General features: G+C 36.2%; 2 long non-coding RNA genes across 3 annotated transcripts; one reads left to right on the top strand and one right to left on the bottom strand.

The window, feature by feature from the left end:
* LOC114166474 (uncharacterized) lies at window positions 1–1660 on the top strand. The gene is made up of 4 exons (XR_014985058.1): window positions 1–160; window positions 602–738; window positions 1240–1381; window positions 1466–1660. It is a non-coding gene; the product is annotated as an uncharacterized LOC114166474 (long non-coding RNA).
* Window positions 1661–2675: 1015 nt separating this feature from the next.
* On the bottom strand, window positions 2676–7047 carry LOC146883213 (uncharacterized). 2 transcript variants are annotated; one of them, XR_014985060.1, is made up of 4 exons: window positions 6519–7047; window positions 6138–6245; window positions 4363–4554; window positions 2676–2850 (listed from the first exon to the last, which is right to left on the bottom strand). It is a non-coding gene; the product is annotated as an uncharacterized LOC146883213 (long non-coding RNA). The 2 variants fall into 2 exon arrangements; XR_014985059.1 differs by having other exon boundaries at window positions 6138–6241.
* Between the last annotated feature and the right edge of the window lie 14099 nt (window positions 7048–21146).

Below are 21146 nucleotides of genomic sequence, written 5' to 3'. Positions count from 1 at the left end.
TTTTTTTTTTCATTTCCCTATTTCTTGTAACTTTTACAATTTTCAGTTTGACTATTCAGCTCTTCTCTCTTTACTGTGTACCTACGAGGAAGACAAGACGAAGAAGCTTTCGTTCTTCTCTGCGTGCCTTTCACCGTTATTCTTCACCCTCCGTGTTTGAGTATATTTCTCTCTCAATTTCATCTTTCTAATATCGTCTTAGTTCTCTCTCAATTTCATCTTTCTAATTTCGTCGTCCCATTTTGAAGATCTCATTCCGATTATGTGTCGCTGCTCTCAATTTTTGAATTGATTTCGATTTCTCTCTTTCTCATGCCCTAACTTAGTTCTTTCCCTAACTCTTTCAATTTCCATAATTTATTTTGGGTTTCCATCTTGATTTGTGTTTCCATGATTAGTCAACACACCTTTTCTGGCATTTGGTACCTTTCCACTTATCTTAATTCTTTTCATATACCTCACGTATTTAGTTTGTTGTTTTTGTAAATGAAAGACTTTGATTGGTTGTTCATACATTGTTTAATGAACCAATAGGCAATGCTTCTCATCGTTGGGGACTGATTATAAGATATGCTAAAAAAGTTTCATTTTCTACATATAGACTCATTACGAGACAACAGGCCTTGAGATCTGTAGAGACTCAGGGAAAACATTGATGCTTTGGTTGCAGGGATAGGAACTAAAGGATTAATAACATGTGCTGGAAATTTTCTCAAGCAGAAAAACCCAAACATCAAGGTATATTTTTTTTTTCTTAGTCAGGTTTATAAAAATGTCATAGTAGGCATTCCATAGAGTGGGAAATAGCGTGCTTGATAAAATAAAGGTAGGTGACGAAGTCAAAGGTGTGATTTTCCTGAGAAAAAAACCGATCAAAATCAATCATGATGTTTATACAAAATATGCGTTAGAAATGTTGTGAGATAACCATACAAATTATTTTTGATTTTGTAAGTGGTGTACTATTTATTTTGTTGGTGCTTTGGATCAAGTGAATCATGCATAAACCCAAAAGGGATAAATTTTTGTCAAAGCCAAAGAAGAAAAAGGAAAAGAAACATGTTAAAAAGAAATATTAACTCCTAATGAACAATTTCAAACATATTGACACCCTAACAAAGTAAATGCAGTTGTTGCTAATCACTTGGAAAATGTTTTGGAACTTAGAGAGAATCTTAGAACTTGAGTACTTGAGCTTCCATGCATCTTCATTACCTCACATGCTTTCAACTCTATAAGGTTCTACATAAGGTTGGAGCTGAAAGAGCAAGTGTCACTACAATAATTGTAGATTCACTTGGAGCCAATTATAGAACAGTTTGGGCTTTGAGCAAATACTTCCCAAATGTCAAAACTTTTGGAAAACGCTGGAGCTACCGCTGTAATATTTTTCTATTAACACTTGTACTATTAATCTTATGATAGCCTTTCTTGTGTATTTATGTCTGTTCCACTTATTTTTCAGGTTGTCCAAGAGACCTTGGAACCAAGTCTTCAACTAGTTGTTATGGTTCTCGCTCAAGTAACTATCATATTGTTTACCCAATGAGTGAACTTTTTATGTCCTAATACCTATCTGAGAGGAATAATTGTTCTACTTTAAACTTTATCAAGAATAATGTACAGAGAAATCCCTAGACCAAGGAGGATAGTTTTGTTATAGATAATTTTTCTGTTCTTTTCTTTATAAATTCTTCAATATATGAGTCTTTGCCTTACCAGAGACATACCCGAGCCATCCTAGTGCTTGATTCTAATGAAAATGAATGAAAAACCTAATAAAGAAAAAAACAGTAAAGGTTTAATAAACGAAATAAACCCACTAGATTATTAATGCGAGGAAAAGTGGTTCTCTCAAGAGATAGAAAATAGGAGTTTTATTTTGTCATGTTAGTTAAATATTTAAAGTTTTAGTTCTTCCCAGCAGGTAGCTAGCTCTTGGAGTTGTCCATAATAAATTGAATACATCTTTCTTTGGCTGACAATTAGGCCTTGTTTGTTTATTGTTTCCAAAAGCTCTTTCTGTTCTCTAAAATTTGTCTCTAAGTACATTTGACAATGATCAATTCAAGCACATTCTAGTTTTGTTGGAAGTGATCTTTAACCCAACCTAATTGTGGCTTCTTTAGGCGGCCTTCATTATAGCCTCTGGTACCATTTTACTTGGTGTGCAGTTTATCCCAGAGATAACTTCTATAAATGTTTGTTAATTTACAAGTTAATTTTTTGAACCTAAATTAGTCTCTAAACACAAATTCTAATATGTTTTAGGACCTCTCTATATGAACTTCTTTTATAAGAACTACAAGAAATATGAATATTATCTACGCCCAAAATTCGTAGGTAACAGACAATTTTCGTAGGTAATCTGATGTTATCTACGAACTACCTACGAAACGAATTTCGTAGGTATTAGGTAACTTTATCTACGAAAATGTCATTCGTAGGTAACATCATCTACGAACATTACCTACGAAAGTATTCGTAGATAAGAGACACTTCCCAGTACTAAGGATATCTACGAAATATTTTATAAATAACTTATCTACGATAATTTTCGTAGATAACTTACCTACGAAATATTTCGTAAATAAGTTACCTACGAAAATCTTCGTAGATAATTTACCTATGAACTTTTTCGTAGATAAATAAAAAAAAATGAAACGGGTTCTAAATGATCAAAAAGACACTTTCAAAAGCTCAATTTCTTATACAATCTCCATGAATAATATATCCATCAACTGAATAGCCAAAAGAGAAAGCTTTTGGAGTCGGTTGGCCAAAGCAAAAGCTAATCCATATCTTCTTGAATAATACATATCAATGGTATAAACAAAAAGACTCCTGCATCTGCACAAATATAAAACTCTCTAATCACAACATTTAAAACTCCAAATAAGATACATCTCCTATATATGAAAAGAGACAACATTTAAAACTCCAAATAAGATACATCTCCTATATATGAAAAGAGAAAGGATGGAAAGATGTCAAAAGAATGCTCACTATTTCAAATGACAAACATTCCAAGAAAATAAACTATTATATTCATCATGGGAATAAGCAATAAGCAGTGGTTAATCTTCTCTAAGATTAAGCAAGGTCTTTTCGAATTGGTGCTTAATCTTCTCCAAGAAAATAGCAATAAGGAGCATAGAAATAAATTGAACCTATTATATTTATCATGGGAGAAAAAAAAGGCAATCAATCCGGCATGATAATACATGTCGATTGGAGGAAAATAAGAGATGATAATAATTATTAATTACAACCTTCAAATCTTTACTATCAGATTTTTTTTCGATTGCAAGCATTTTAACAAATAAATAGGACCATACATGCTGTAAAGTGAGAAAAAGTGGCAATATGCATTATGAATTGATCACTATTTGCATGTCTATGAACAATAACAACCTTACGAGAAATAGGACAGAGAGGAAGAAGACACTAACTTTGGTTCAATCAATAAACCTGATTTAATTGCACTTAGATAAAAGAAACCATCAAATGGGGCCCGTGACTTGAATCCTTTAAGATCAACATTAAATAAGTGGTCATACAAGCAATATAAAATGAAATAGTTTCGGTGTAGGACAAGAAAATCCTTTATTTTAGTGCAGGAACTAAAGTTACGAGAAAACATCACCTAACTTTCTCAACTTTATTAGTGCTATTTTATTCACGTTTGCTCCTATCAATGGACTTAAAAAATTACAAGGTATCTTATAAAAGCATATAATAATCAATCTTAACATACTACAAGTATCCCAACCCCGAATATGTCCTAAGCTTCCATTAGGATCAATACCCATCTTAACATACTACATGTTTTCGTTGCTAAGCTTCAAATGGGAACCTTATTTTCGAAAAAGAATAAAACGGGCAACTAAAAAAAAACTATTAACTAATTAAATCTAAACTTCCTTAATATCTTTTTTTAAAAAAAATAAGCATATTTAAACACATTTGCTATCTTGAGTAGCAGTCTTGTAATAATACTATTTAACAGTATCTAATTCTGCATTATTACAAATTCCCATTTCTAAACTCTCTCTTTATATCGTACTCCTTAAACCTCTTCATTCTCCTCACACCAACAACATTCATTATAACACAAACACACACAAAATCATATTTCCCTTTCGGAGATTCTAAGGGTTCTAGAGTAGCAAGACCACGACTCTGGAAATTGTGCAGTATGGAATGAAAACATCATATTATTATGAAAGTAAAGAATAACTCAATCGCATACATTCATTCACCTATGTATATAATCTAAAAGACTGTAATGTTCCAATTCTGGTAGAACAATATAATCACTAGTTTTTAAAAGAGTAGTATAAAGGAACAGTCTAACAATACCTTGATTTGGTAATCATGGTTTTTACCAAGTTCATTAAGAAGTATAGCAGTGTAGTGCTTTTTGATCCAGCGAGCTATAGTAGAAAGATGAAACCATGATGTTTTAGTGGCTGTGTAGTGAACCTGATGTGAGATGGAAACTGAATTGTGTAGCAACCATGAAACTATTTCATAAAGTGCAAAATTAGGAAGCTGCAATAGAAAAGAATTAATCAGTAACTATATGATCTAAAAACTTGAAATCAAAAAGTAAAACTAATTGGAAAAGTTAGCATAAAAATCTGTTTATGAGAAAATTAGTTAAAATCAAATTAGTAAAGTAAACAGAATTAGAATCAAGATTAGATAAGATTTAAGAAAATCTGGAAGAGCAACAACCTAAACTAAATCAGTAAAGTAAACAACCCATCTAAACATATTCAAGACAACAATTAAAATTGGAAAAATGCACTTTAAGTCTAATTATCTAGCACTCAAGGGCTTTATAGTGTTCCAATATTTATGGTTTACACAATTATGGCTACTCCTTATCCTTTCTCTGGTACAACATGAGTGTGTGCGGGTTGAGTTACAACAAAAATTACTATTTCTATTAACACAAACTCAAACTCAAAAATTAGGTAATCCTATCCAATGACTATCACCATTTCAGAAAAAACAATTCAATACAAATCCAAATCATACTTTGAGTTCAAATGATGGGCTACGAAAAATCCAATCGAATTCATGTGATGATTTGGCTTCAAAGTCAAAAGTTGTTGTCTTTACTGTGAGTTCCTCTATAGGGGAATTGAACTTTCAATAAAGAAAATTGTTTTTCCATCTTCCTAAATGAATATACCATTTACATTGTATGATTGAATGTGCGAATGCAAAAGAGAAGTTTAGTTTGCACTTTTTCACTTTAAATTTTCGGTTGTCATGGTCTAGGAATATTAGAATAATCTAAATCTGCAATGCCATTTGTTACATGCTGTTAGCCTTCACTTTTCTTCCCCCACACTCACCAATAAAACAGATCAACTCTGCATATTCTATCCTTCTCACAATTTATATTTAAGAGTTTCTCTTGTCATTTTCTCCTAGTTGGATCTCCCAAATTCATATGGATCTCCCAAATTTAGTTCATAGTGCTACAATCACTTGCTATAGATGCCTAAAAGCTTAAGCGTTGCAGAAAATTGCATCAGTAGACGCATTCTCATAAAATTGTCTGGACCATAGTATCGGAAACTCCCAAGAGCATATAGGCCTTATGCCCTCACTTGGTTGGTTAGGTTCCTATTCAACCAGACTTCAACTAAAACTGATAAGCTTTTATATGTGCCTAGTAAGAACAAAGGACCATGAACAGATGGCCATATAGCTACGGAAAATCTCAAATACATAAGACTATAGCTACTTTTGATGGCCATCACCAAAAGAGACCATGTGTCGACTGGTAGAGACTAAGGCAAACACCATCAACTCTACTTTTCCTAAACTGAAGATGGAGGAACACTCTCATCTTTAGGAGCTCCCTCTTCTTCACACAACTTTTTCCTTCCAATACATATTATGTCTATATTAAATCTCTTATACCATTAAACAACAACAAGAATAATAACATGGTGTATGCATCATTAGATTATGCAGAATTCTATACATGTAGATTATATAACATTAATGCATTGATTTTGCAAGATTAGTTACTATGAATACAGGAGTAATATTGACAAAAATTTGATAGAACACAGCAACAGTTCAAACTTAATCATAAGGGCAAGTAATATCACCTTAAATTCAGAAGTGGCAAGTAGGTCCAACAATGATTCTGAGTCGACAGGATGTAAGTAGTTTGACACATGCTTCAGGACCTCTGCCTCATTTCCACCAAAATCTACCTTAAACCAGAGTGTCAGAATGAGGAAATATTATAATCCTCGGCAGATTAATTGCACTTCTGCTTACTAATTATCAACCATTCATGTCATAATCACAATAGGGCCTTGAAAAAGGGTACACATACAATTTTCTAACCAACAAAAATCAGGTGAGTAGAACCTTATAGAACCCTAAATTAAGATGCTAAGATTAAGATTAAGATTGGAAAAGTGGAGTATTGAATAAAACTGTCCAAAAAATGCAAAATATAAAACCCTAAACCAATCACTTACCTGGAAAAAACCCTAATTTCTTCTTTATGGAAAAAACCCAATTCGTAAACTTTGTTCGCACAGTCGCGAGTTGGGTTCGATCTTTGCTTTCCGTACGACAAATGGCGTTCGAACACTCGCGAGCGGGTCGAGATAAAGAGCATCGAGGATGAACCGCAGTCGACGTTGGGTTAGCGTGAGCGTCAACCTGGGACGAACCTTAGCTGCACAATCGTTCGCACATTCGCACAAAAAAGCCCTAAACTTGTGCTCGCACACTCGTTCCTCAGCCAAACCTCACAATGAACGTCTCGAGTCGTGAGCGTCCATACGTATAGCCTCTAATGAATAGCTTTTGGTGGCTCAGATGAATAGTTGTTGGGTGAGTGTGAGTTGTTAGGATGAACGTGAGTAGTTAGTGGGATTAAAGAGCCTGAATGGGAGAACCTGAATAGATGAATTTGAACAAGAAGAACGTGAGTAGTGAGAGGGATAAGAATGTGAGCAGTGAGAGGGATGAACGAGATGAACCATGAGAGATAAGTGAGTGAACTTGTTTGGAAATGAAAGTCTAACTTAATACTTTAAAAAAATTATACTTTTAATAAAAAAATAAATGTTATAACTTAATAAAATATTTTTATAAGATTACATACGAAACTATTTCATACGTAATATTTTATTAAATCATTTTTATATATTTTTTAATAATATTTATTTTCTACACTAAATTTCATAGGTAATATTTCGTCTGAAAAAACTTTTTATCATAATTACCTACGAAAACATCGTAGATAATGTATTTTATGATTATCTAGAAAACTTTCATAGATAATGTATTTTATTTTCGTAGATAAATGGAATTTATCTACGAATCATATTTTATAGATAAATTTTCTTAAATAATAACTACTTTTCTTGTATTGAGAGAGAAATAGGAAGAAAAAAAATTAAAATTGACTTCGTTGATCATGATTGTGATTGTAATGAATGTTACTAATTATGATTTTTTTATGTCAGGTGTCAAGGGAGTGTTCCTAATGAAGAAACAAATGATTCAAATCAAGATTAAGATTGATAGTAAAGAATGTTATATTAGACTTTTACTATTTTACTTTTACGAAGAAACAAAGATATTGTAATATTCTATTAGTTTGAACATCTAAATTTTATTGTTTATCTTGAACTTATAGACAAAGTTTCTTGTTTTTATAAATGTTATATCTAGTTATAAACATGTATCAAAATTTAGAAGTTTTAATGTTATTTTTTTAATAGAGCAGTTTTAATTTATCGATTTAATGTTGTTTTGAAGTTGTTGTTTTTATTTTATTAATTTTGTGGTGCGTCAATCAGTTGCACTCAGTGGGATTCATATTGTATGAGATTGGTTAGTTATTGGAGGGAAAGTGATGAGTCATTATTTTCTTCCATTCCACTACCCATTTGACAGTTGTCCAGTGCTTAATTGTTCATCTTTATAGTGTTTTTCATCGATTGGGCTTTATTGGGCCACTATTCCGAATTTGGACTAATTTCACATTATTTGGCCTAATTTTCGTTTTTAATTATTTTTAGGTATTTGGGTGAAGCAATTTTGGAGCTTGGACATCAATATTCAGTTGAAGAGAGTTGCCACATCATTTCCACATCATTTCCACGTCATCTGAGTGAATGGGCCAACATTAGAGGCCCAAGAGTGGCATTTTTGTAATTCTGCAGCTCATAATGGCAATTTTGTAAATAATGCTGGCAGACTTGAGGTGACCACAAGAATAGGGTTTCTTTTCCATGCACCAGCAGCACATTTCATCTTCTACCTTTCTCCAACCTCCATTTTCGCTCTCCAAGCTTCCATGGAAGTGCACCTTGCAGTTTTTCACGTTTTTGTCTCATTTTTACCATTTTTATGCACATTTGACAGCACCCATTGAGGGTTTCGCGTTTTGATTTCGTTTTCTACATTGGGCAGCTCATTTTGTGGATTTTGTTGACTTGGAACAACACCCATTGATGGGGTTTTCGGATTTATATATCAGAGCACCATTTTTGCATTCCATTGAAGCTTTGAAATCTCTCTTTTTGGTCATGTTTTTTTGATTCCAGATTTGAAGTGTTTAATTGCTCATTTCCATGTCTAGCTAAATTTGTGTATGGACTCCTTGATAAAAAATGCAATGAAGCTTTGAGGTTGTGCTTGTTTTGTGAAATCTGCCATGTCTTTGTTCTGAATTCGTGGAATGCATGTGGTGAATCTGTTAATGCTTAATTTACAGAGTAATTGCATACGTTTGGGTTAAGATACGTTCATGCTTAATGTATGTAGCTTGGCTATCACGAATTTAAGGATGTGTGCATTGCTTAATTGCATAATGAAGCCGGATTATAATTTTCACTTAGTGAATTATTATCTAGTGGATTGAGATGAGGCAGAGTTGGTATTAATTTGGTGGCCTATGATAAGTGAAATTGTGTTTAAATCAAGGATGTTAATACGGTTTTAATCACTATCGCATTCAATTTAATCCGTTGATTAGCATTCTGAATCTGTCTGCCAAACCCCCCTGTGTTATTGTTGTGTTCATTTGGAAATTGAAGCTTTGAATGAAAATATTGGTCGTTGGGAGACGACTTGGTTCACTTTCATATATTGCATTTTAAGTGTTTTAATTTGGTGGGGTACGACCACTATCAAGTCGTGAAACACCTTATCCTGCTATTATTCTTACTCAGGAAAAGATAAAGGCTGCATCAGGTTTTATTATAGTGATAAAACTTTTTTATATTCTTTATTCGTTTTGAAGGTAATGTGCCTAATTTGTAAATTAATTTAAATTATTTTGTATAGGTCCATGGTCAATGTCATTGTCTAATTGTTGAAATGGATCGAAGTTCATATTTGGAGATGATATACCTGAATTGATTGAATTTAGGAAGGAATTTGCAAAGTAATATTTTTATATTACCACTATATTATTCAATAAATCTTTATATTTGATAAACACTAACTCATGTTTTTTATGTGCTCATGAAATTTTTGAAGACGGAAGCCAATACAGTGGGTCTCCCCAGATTCGTCATGTTGATAGGTTTATGTATAAAATTATTGTTAAAAGTGTTTCAGAGATTTTGACTGTGATAGAGGTAGTTGTTGTTTTGCAAACTTTTATAAACACTTGTCATTATTATTAACCCTTCTTTTATTGGTTTAGGAGATTTCATGTGTAACTGTTGCACATACACTTAAATTTAACTTAGGAAATGATGGTTGGAGTTATTTAATTTGTAAATTATGCACAAAAAGAACACATGAAGTTGGTTCTTTTAAGTGTTTGAATTATGATGGTTATAGTGAGTATCCAAGAATGAGGTTAGTAATACTTGCAGAATATAATGATTTTAGTAATTCGTAACAGATGTGTAATAGTTTGCCTATGTTACAATCTTATTTATGATTGAATATATGTTTATAGATACAAGCTTGGAATTCAAGTGACTGATCGAAAAAAGGTTGCTAACTTCATGCTTTAGGACCAAGATTACATCAATCTAATTGGTGTATCTGCTGGTAATTTGCGAAAAAAAATGATCAAGGTAGTACACCTTTATTTTTCCTATAGTAAGATAATAGTGTGAAAATCATACTAATATTTCATTTCATGTTTCTTTTTGTATGTATTAGGATGGTGAGGAGGATTTTAAGTGTTTTCTAGAGGATCTAGACGTTATTTTGGGGTGTACTTTGGCTTTCAAGGTTAAGCTCTAACAAATAACCGACCTGCTTCAATAATGAGAGTTTCAAGTGATCGTGAAATTATAGCTCACATTAGTAGTCTTCTTGGACAAACTGAGGTTGTAATTTTAATTATTTTGTATTGAAAAGAACAAATTTTGCAGGTAATGAAAGTTGTTGAAGCTAAGGAAAATTGTGCCTATGAAATACAACCTGATATTGAGAAGTCGTTAATGAGTAGATTTTAAGTTTACTGTGTTTACTAATACCAATGTTAGTGGTTTCTATGTTTTAATTGTTTGTGAGATAATGCAGACAATGGTTACTGGAAAACGTATCAGTGGCAGTGACTCTGATATACATACTCATACTGGAGTTCTTTAGTAAGTATAAGACCTGTGAAAATTAATTAATTAATTAATGCGGGTAGTGGGAGCCTTTATGACATTAAATATTGATTGAGGTGACGTGGAAAAGTACTAGCTCAAGTGGTTGAGAGTACTTAATTGTGTAAGAGGACTTGGGTTCAAGTCCTATGTATGATTTATTATTATTTTAATAATATGTTTGATCTTGTGGAGTGATAATGTAACCCTATATTTATAGAAATTATCATGAAACATCAATTAGTTGAATAGTTGTGCATTGATTTGACAAAGGCAAGGTTGTGGGTTCAAACGTTGGTGAACCAAAGTTTGACTCTCTTTTTGCTAGAGTATTGGTACTCTAGGGAAGACGCATAATTCAAATTATAAGCGAAGGAAATTTCAGGTTAGGCGAGTTGAACTGAATTTTAGTATTGCTGTTTCATGTGCATGATTTTGATGATTGTATGCCATGAAAATTCGTGCTAATATATGATCTGAATTAGGGGTTTGGGTGCTTTGATATTGATGATCGAAATTCTTTCCAAATTGCATAAATATGAGGGGTTTCTGCACTGTACATGTTATTTTTGGTTCAACTTGTATTTGGGGACCATATTGGGTCTAAATTATGTCCATAAGCTTTGTGCACTACTTCCAATTGCGTGGTTTGGTTTTGGGATGTGATTTGTTCATATGTTGCTGGTGTCTGTTGCCGTCACAGTGCAGAAGTCTGCAATTCTCGCTCAAGCGAGCTAGGCCCGCCTAGGCGAGGTTAGTAGAGAGTTGCGTTTGTGTCTATTCGAGCGTCTCGCTCGAGTGGGGAGTTTTGGCCTTGGGCGACAGGCCATCTCGCTTAGGCGAGTGTGCCTCGCCTAAGCAAGAACTCGAGAGTGTTAGAAGCCCTTGCTTGAGCATCTCGCTCATGCGTGAAGCTTCGTCTTGGGCGAAAGCTCGTCTCGCTTAGGCGAACGACCCTTGCCTAAGCGAGAATTTCGATGGTTGATGGTTCTATTTAAACTCGCCGCCTAGGCGAGACACATCAATTCTAGACGAAGGATGGTCTCGCCCAAGTGAGAAGGAGCTCGCTCAAGCGAGACTTTGTGGGCTGCTATTGTACTATGGGCTCGCTCAGGCTAGTGAGCCTAGCTTAAGCGAGATGGGCTTGGATGTTTGGACGAAGGCTTTTAGCCTAAGCAAAGAAAAGTACAATGGTATTTTTCAAGGCAATTGATAATGTGGTATCAGATTAGTTTTGTTGAATTCATGATGCGTTGTCTACAAGGCTTCTAAGATACCTCAAAGGTCGGTTTGTTGGTGTTCCTTGAGTTATGGCTCAGAATGTATCCCTTGAGTTGTGGCTCGGGATAGGGGTTAAGCACGTGGCACTCTCTGAGTTGTGGCTCGGAATAACGTCCCTTGAGTTGTGGCTCGAGATAGCAAAAGAACACGAGGAACTCTTGAGTTGTGGCTCGGGTTTGTGAGTGTTGTCGGTGTGAGTGTGCTGGTTGTGGCCAGTACGGATGGGTCCAGATAGATTGCCCTCCTCAGCAATTAGCTGACGAGTTTGGTAGTCTTGGGACGTATGAACTATGTTCGTATTGGGAACTCCACATGGCGTTACGGTGTGTGATCTGAAGTGTGGTTTCCCGCACGTGCTCTATCGGTTGTGGTCGATAGGTTGGGCAGCAAGACACCTTGAGGTATTCACTAGAAGACATAGAACACGAATAACATGGTTGTGGCCATGTGGGACGAATGAGGGAATTTCTTGAGTGATTTCAACATCATAACATGGTTGTGGCCATGTGGGTTGAAAATATGGAATTCCTTAATGTTAGTTGACATCACAACATGGTTGTGGCCATATGGGTCGAAAGGATGTATTATTTTGATGTGTTTTATATATGCATTTGAATTGTATATACATATATGTTTACTATGTTAACTCACCCTATTTGCTTGTGTTTGGCGATGATCGTGTACGCGGTATACGTGAGCAGATGATGTTGTAGATGGATCGAGTGAGGCTTAGCGACTGAGCGGGGATAGCTTGGGAGCTTTTTATTGTTTTATAATTTTGAAATAAATTGTAAACACTTATAGGATGTTTTTATATTATTTTGAGTTTTATAATTTATGGATTTTGGATTATTCATTAATCCAATAAAGTTTTAAATTTCCCGCATTTATGAGAAATGATGTTATAATAAATCACGCGTATTTATTGTTTTCTTATTTTATTATTTAAATTCGCAATATCGAGTCAGGATGTTACAGTAAGTATTTAAATGAGTCGTACTGGTGGTTCGATAGAAATTTATAAATTTTGATGTAAACTTTTGTAGGCAATGGAACTTGCTGAATGTAGTGACAATGTTGTATGTGACTTATCTATTGATACTGATAGTTCATTAGTAAGTATAATTTCACTATAATTACCATACTACTATTACTCGACACTTGGAAGCTCTAATATAGATTGATGGTGGTAATTGCATATGTCCTTTTCTAGGACGACTGATCTTGACCCAAATATTGTTTTACGTGTGACGTCCAGAAAAGATCTATGTACTACCAGTTACCATGAAGATGTAGAAGACATTCCATCAAATATCATGGACTTTGATCTTTTGGAAGACATTCCATTAGCCAAACTATCAGCTACAAAGACAATGAAGACTATCAAGAAGGAGAAATGATGTTTATATTATGAAAGCCCAGGAAAATATTGTAGTAATTTTCTTTAGAAGTTTATGTATGTTTTGTCACAAATATTTTGACTCCTAAAAATGCTACATTCCTTGGTTCTGTTTTGTTTAATTAGAATGGTGAACGTTTTTTAACATTATAAATAGTTTTGACTATGAAAAATGTACAAGAAAGTTGGAACAATATTTTAACATTATAAATAGTTTTAAAGTCATGTTTAAACCTAATAATTGCCTTATATATGATGCATGTGGGGGTATTGTTTTGATAGGAAAAAGAGTCAACAATATATACTTACTTGATCTGCATCATGCATAATTTAGCATCCATTGTTTGCTTACAAAAGAGGATGATATTTGGTTATGGCATAGGAGGCTTTGTCACATACACATGCAACATTTTAATCGGCTAAATAGAAAACAGTTGGTTGAAGGCTTACCAAAACTCAAATTTGAGAAGGATACAATATGTGAAGATTGTCAAAAGGGAAAATAGACCAAGGCTCTTTTAAATCCAAAAATTGTGTTTCAACTGAAAGACCTTTGGAGTTGATTCATACGGATCTATTTGGTCCATCCCAAACTATGAGTCTTGGTAGAAACCTTTATGCATTAGTCATAGTAGATGATTTCTCTAGGTTTACATGAACTTTGTTTTTAGCAGCCAAAAATGACACATTCCATGCTTTCAAAAGACTTTCCAAGGTTTTAGAAAATGAAAAAAGTTCTAAGATAGTGTCTATTCGAAGTGATCATGGTAGAGAGTTTCAAAATGAAAGATTTGAACACTTTTGTGAAAAACATGGGATTAAACATAACTTTTCTACTCCAAGAACTCCACAATAAAAAGGAGTAGTTGAAAGAAAGAATAGGTCACTTGAAGAACTAGCTAGAACCATGTTAAATGAAAACTCACTACCTAAGTAGTTTTGGGTGTTAAATCGATTTTTAATTAGGCCTATTTTTAAGAAAATCCCCCATGAGTTTTTCAAAGGGAGGAGGCTTGTTTTAAGTCACTTAAAAGTATTTGAATCTAAGTGTTTCATCTTAAATAATGGCAAAGAGCAACTTGGCAAGTTTGATGTCAAAGGGGATGAAGGTGTTTTTCTATGTTATGCTATACAAAGCCATGCATATAGGGTTTATAACAAGAGACTAATGACTGTTGAAGAATCCATGCATGTATTTGATGAAACTAACCCTAAGATGCGAGATAAAGTGTCAAAGAATGTAGATGAAGATGATTTACTGTAGAAAAAGAATTTTGTTGCAGACAAACAATCTGTTGTAGAAAATCAATCGACTGAAATGATGCCTTAAATCAATCTGTTGTGAACATGTTGCTTTTGTATCTCAAATTGAACCTAAAAATTTGAATGATGCCTTAAATGATGGTAATTGGATTGTTGCTATGCAAGATGAACTTAATCAATTTATAAGAAATGATGTATTGTTTCTAGTTCCTAGAAGTGATGACATAAATATAACTGGAACTAAATGGGTTTTTAGAAACAAAATGGATGAAGATGGTAATATAGTAAGAAACAAAGATAAACTAGTTGCTAAAGGGTATAATCAAGAAGAAGGCATTGATTTTGATGAAACATATGTACTTGTAGCTAGGCTAGAAGCTGAGATTACTATTAGTATATGCGTGCATGTGTAACTTTAAATTGCATCAAATGGATGTGAAATGTACATTCTTGAATGGTTTCTTAAATGATGAAGTATATGTTTCACATCCTCCTATTTTTTAGGATCATCTCTATCTTAACCATGTTTTCAAATTGAAAAAGGCCTTATATGGTTTGAAACAAGCACCACGACAGTGGTATGAAGGGCTAAGCAACTTTCTCTTGTCAAAAGGTTATGCTAGATGTGCAGTTGATAAAATACTCTTCATTAGAAAACATGAAAGTGATGTTATACTTGTTCAAGTGTATGTAGATGATATCATCTTTGGCTCAAATAATAACATCTTGTGTGAAGAGTTTGTTGCAACTATGTAGGGAGAATTTAATATGTCCATGATGGATGAACTTACCTACTTTCTAGGGTCGCAAGTGAAGCATGGAACATTTTTAAGCCAATCAAAATATTATTTTGACTTGTTGAAAAAGTTCAAAATGGAGGATTGCAAGGAAGCTGCCACTCCAATTGCTACAAATTGTCTTATGGATGCAGATGAGGTTAGCCAACCAGTGGATTTAACTAAATATAAAGGGTTGATTGGGTCTTTGCTCTATCTTATAGCAAATAGGCATTTATCACGTTTGTTGTGTGCTTGTGTACAAGGATCCAAGAAAATCCAAAGGAGTCGCACTTAAAAGTTGCAAAAAAGAATTTTAAAGTATCTGAAAGGAAAAACTAATGTTGGTTTATGGTATCCATGTGATTCTAACGTTACTCTTAGTGGTTTCTCGGATTTTGACTATGCAGGGTGCAAATTGGATAGGAAAAGCACAAGTGGCACTTGCCACCTACTTGGCTCAAGTCTAATCTCATGGAATAACAAAAAGCAAGCATGTGTGGCACTCTTCACTGTTGAAGCTGAATATATAGTAGCTGGACATGGATGTGCACAAGTCATATGGTTGAAGCATCAACTCTTGGACTATGGTGTAAAGCTAAATAACGTACCCTTGTATTGTAATAATACTAGTGCCATCAACTTAACCAAGAATCCAATACAACATTCTAAAACACACCTATAGAGATTATACATCATTTCATTTGAGATCATGTTCAAAAGGAAGATTGTGAATTTCAATTTGTTAAAACGAAAAATTAATTGGCTGATTTGTTCACAAAACTATTAGCTAGAGATAGGTTTAACAAGCTAAGAACTGAATTATGCATATTAGACATGAAGAATATGGTCTGATGTGTTTTTAGCATGTTAATCTTATGAATTCATGCATTGATTTCATTAAAATAAGCTAATGTGTGCATAAACTGAAAACTATCATATTTAGCCTATTGATTTTTCATTTTAGTGTGTTTATTTCACTTAAATCTGCCTCTGTTTGCAAAAATTTTGATCTGCTAAATTTTTCAGTTTGTTGATTCTATAAATCAATGTGTTGATTTCAATTAAGTTGCCACTGTATGCAAAAAATCTAATCTATCATGAATTTTAATTTGTTGTTTTCACAATTCTATGTGTTGATTTCATTAAAACTATATCTGGGAATATAAAGCTCAATTTCACGATTTTTAATGGATTGATTTCCGAAATCAATATGTTGATTTCACTTAACCAGATTATGTGTGCAGAGTTTTATGAACTGTTGAATTTTAGTCGACTGAATTATAATATCAATGTGTTGATTTTACTAAAACTACAAATTTTTGAATGAATTAAATTCTAAAGCTGACTAAGTCAAAGAGAGCATCTTGTGTCAAGTACTATTTGCCCCCAACAACTATTGCATGAGCCATGAATTGCTTTTTCTGATTTGTTTGACCAAAAAGCATGTGTGGTATGTAATTCCAATGTGCATGTATCTTACATAATCTGAACTGATTTATTCATTCATAAAATCTCATTAGAAACATCATGAATTCTTGAGATACTGCAATCAACTGCATTAACCTGGCTTTAGACCTAAAATGAATTAATAAAAATATATCTGCACCATTTAATCGACTATTTTTGAAATTCAACCTGTTCAATTATAAATACTGCACTTGAAAACTTGCATTTGCATCATACATCTCTTAGAAATAGCACACCCACAATCATCATGCCTCATTGTCAATAACGTATTGTTCAATCTGATGAAGAACACTCCACTCCTCCTATTCCAAGGTCTCCAAATCAAAAACACCATGAGAGAATTGAGGCTTGGTTCGAAGGATATGAGGACAAAATCCAAGTGTTCCTCATTGAGATGACTAGGAAGCAAATCAGCATTCCTAAGGTGCTGAGATATTCATGGATGAGAGCAGAAGGATTTGAGAGTCTACTCCAACAACTCAAACATCAAATGTTGAAAACCTTCCTTGAACTTTTAAGGAAAATCTATCCTGACTTAGTGAAGGTGTTTTTCACCAACTTGCAATTCAATAATGATGTGCTACTATTTAGTGTCAAAGGATTCCACATGGAGATATCCAAGAAGGCTTGGAAGGATGTAGCTGGACTTAAGGCAAAAAGTGTTTAAGTGAGGAAAAATGAAACTGGTGTTGTGCAAGAGTTCAAGAAAGTCTAATATTTTGGCCGATGCTTAAGGAACCCTACTATTGAGATCAAACATTTCCGTGTTGGTGGTCTCAAGGTGGATCAAAGGCTTCTTGTTATGATTATCACAAAAATCATAGTTCCACGTGGGAGCAACCATTCTACATTGAATGAGAGAGATTTGATACTCATGAATTGCATCAAACACAATGTGAAAGTAGATTGGATCTTTGTGCTTCTTTATCACACGTTCAAGGCCAAGAGGCTCATAGATTTCAGGTTGTCCTATGTGGATTTGGTGTCCAAATTCATAGAATACTTTGGTATTGATGTAGAAGATGAGCTGGATGAGTGAACTGGACTTTTGAACCAAACCTCTAATAAAAATTTGCACAAGATGGACTTTACCAAGATGGGAAATGTGTGGACAACTAGTGGTATTGTAGTTGGTGGTGCACATGATTATGAAGCTGACCCAAGTAGAGCAAATCAAGAGGAAAAGCCCACTGTTGGACCAATGGAAATTATCCCCTATAATCCTCCAAAGGACAGAGGTCGTGTGTACTCACAGTATGCGAGGATGGTGCTGCATCAACTGCATGAACTCAATGTGTCTCAAAATGCACATTACACCTTTTGCAATGAGAGGTTCAAGGATTCAGATGGCCAAATCCATGACATCCATCTTGTGCGAATCAAAGACAAAAACGAAGTTCTGCAACTCTCGCTTAAGCGAGATGGACTCGCTTGGACGAAACTAGCAGAATTGGTCTCTTTCCACGCACCCAAAACACCAAAACCAATACCAAAATACCAATCAATCATTATCAGCACAATGTAATGGCAATAAAATCTCGAAATCACGCTCTCTATCCAAATTAGACTACTAAGACACAAGATTTAAACGTTCACAACCATTCCATACCAAAACCCTCCTTCCCAAAAACATATAATGCATAAATGGGTTTTGCAAACAACCACAACCAAACCAGTTCTTAAACGCAGTGCACATAATCCAGAATTCATCCAATACAGATTCTGTTCCTGCAGAGAACAAATAAGAAGTCAGGCACTAGAGTCACCTTACCATGTAGTCCGCTATCTCCTCAGTTGGCCTCTTCCCATTCGATACATGTCGGCTTGAACCCAGGAGGGGTTACCTGCAGAAGAATCTCCGAAGCTCAAGTAAGTCAAAGCTCTCAGGGAGTCAAATCAGCAATTAATGAATGCGTACCTTAAATGATGGGGTCCACGTGTATTTATAGAACATTAATGACGTTTGATTATTGCATGGGCTGGGTTTTGACTTGGGCCCTGGCTTGGGCCATGAGTGGGCCTGGGCCCCAAAACAGGCCCTGAGGGCCTATTGAAGGTGGGGCATCGATTGTTAGTTAACTATCTAGGCAGGTAGTCGGTCTTGACCGGCTACTTGCCTAGATGCCTTGTGCTGGTGGTGGCTGGGTACTAGATGCTAAGCGGTTTTGATGTGTATATTGTTTACTTGGTTAAGTTTGGCTAGGTACGGTACACCAGTCCCCCAGCCTTGTCCGATATGGGTTGTCGGTCAAGGATTACATGTGTTGGCGAATTAGCAAGTCCGGCTAGGTGTGATACACCCAGGCCCACTCATGGCCCAAGCCAGGGCCCAAGTCAAAACCCAGCCCATGCAATAATCAAATGTCATTAATGTTCTATAAATACACGTGGACCCCATCATTTAAGGTACGCATTCATTAATTGCTGATTTGACTCCCTGAGAGCTTTGACTTACTTGAGCTTCGGAGATTCTTCTGCAGGTAACCCCTCCTGGGTTCAAGCCGACATGTATCGAATGGGAAGAGGCCAACTGAGGAGATAGCGGACTACATGGTAAGGTGACTCTTGTGCCTGACTTCTTATTTGTTCTCTGCAGGAACAATTGGCGCCCACCGTGGGGCACGAGACGAACACCCTTAGTACCCGCTTTTCTCTGAAGATGGTTTCTACCCGCAGCAAAGCTGGAGCTAGCAAGCAAGTGGACGCTGGTCCCTCTGGACCTCCCGGCATCACCCCTGACTTGGCCGCCATCTTAGACGGCCAGGTGAAGATGCAACAGGAACTCGCAGACCTGAAGAAGCGCAACGCTGAAGAGATGGAAGCGCTCAAGCAAGAGAATTCCCGCCTCAGGAGGAGGATCGAGGCAGATGCCAACCTGAAGGGAAAAGCCAAAGAGACCTCTGAAGCTGTGAAGTCTCCGGCTTTCCAACCTACAGAGGAAGAAAGTGAATACAACCCCATCCCCCACACCTTCACCTCCACCCAACAAACCCCCCTCACCACCACACACCCCCAACACTTCCCACCCGGTCACCCAGGACTTACAGCACCCTCAACAACCCACGTTCCCCACAACATACCCAATACTCTCCACACCGCATACATCCCACCCTACAACCCCCCGTATCTTGCCACAACCCACATCCCTCCTCATAACATCACCTCCACCTTCCCTACCATGATCAACCACCCACCCCCACCCCACATTCTCCCCCCTCACCAGCCCAGACGCCGCCACCCGTTCACAGATTTTATCGCTAACACCCCTCTCCCAGCCCAATGGGAACCATTCAACCTCGATCGCTACACTGGCGAAACCGACCCCGATGAACACCTGAAAGTTTACATCACACACGTTGCTTTGTATACATCCCAAGACGCAGTCTTCTGCAAAGCTTTCCCCACAACACTAAAAGGCCCCGCCCTAGAATGGTTCACCACCCTCCCACCCTACTCCATTGATAACTTTGACACCCTTTCCCACATGTTCTCTACCCATTTCGCCGGCAGCCGCCCACACCAAACCACCACCATGTCCTTACTGGGCATCAGACAGGAGCCCAATGAACCACTCAGAACATTCATCGATCGCTTCAGTAAAGCAGCCCTTCGAACACCACACCTTAACCAGGAAATGATACTTCAATGTATGACCCTCACCCTACAACCCGGACCCTTCGCTAACAATGTCTACCTCCACCCACCCCCGGCTGACGCGGACAAAACTTGGTTGGCCAAGGCCGCCAGGTACACTATGGTAGGCGACGACCTCTACAAACGCGGATACGGCCAGCCCCTACTTAAATGTGTCACACCAGAACAAGCCCAATACGTCATTAAGGAACTACACGAAGGAATCTGCGGTTATCATTCAGGCGCGCGCACCATGGCTACAAGAATTCTCAAAGCCGGGTATTTCTGGCCTACAATAGAGGCGGACTGCCAAGACTACGTCAAAAAGTGCAAACCGTGTCAGAAGCACGGCAACCTTATACATCAAAAACAAGAACAGCTACACCACATATTGTCCCCCTGGCCATTCGCTAAATGGGGAATGGACATCCTAGGCCCCTTCACACCCGGCAAGGGACAAGTTAAGTTCCTAATCGTAGCCGTCGACTACTTCACCAAGTGGATTGAAGCCAAGCCATTGACCACTATCACGGCCCAACAAGTCCAGCAGTTTGTGTGGAAGGACATCATATGCAGATATGGTATACCGCATACCATCATAACAGATAACGGCCGACAATTCATTGACAAGGAGTTAGCAAAATTCTACACCGGCTTGGGCATCAAACATATCACAAGTTCTGTAGAACACCCACAGACCAATGGGCA

The sequence above is a fragment of the Vigna unguiculata genome, chromosome 10 (assembly GCF_037176805.1).
Source record: "Vigna unguiculata cultivar grain cowpea cultivar isolate G323 ecotype 2 chromosome 10, ASM3717680v1, whole genome shotgun sequence".
Taxonomy (NCBI): Eukaryota; Viridiplantae; Streptophyta; class Magnoliopsida; order Fabales; family Fabaceae; genus Vigna; species Vigna unguiculata.
This window is presented reverse-complemented; position numbering and strand designations above follow the sequence as displayed.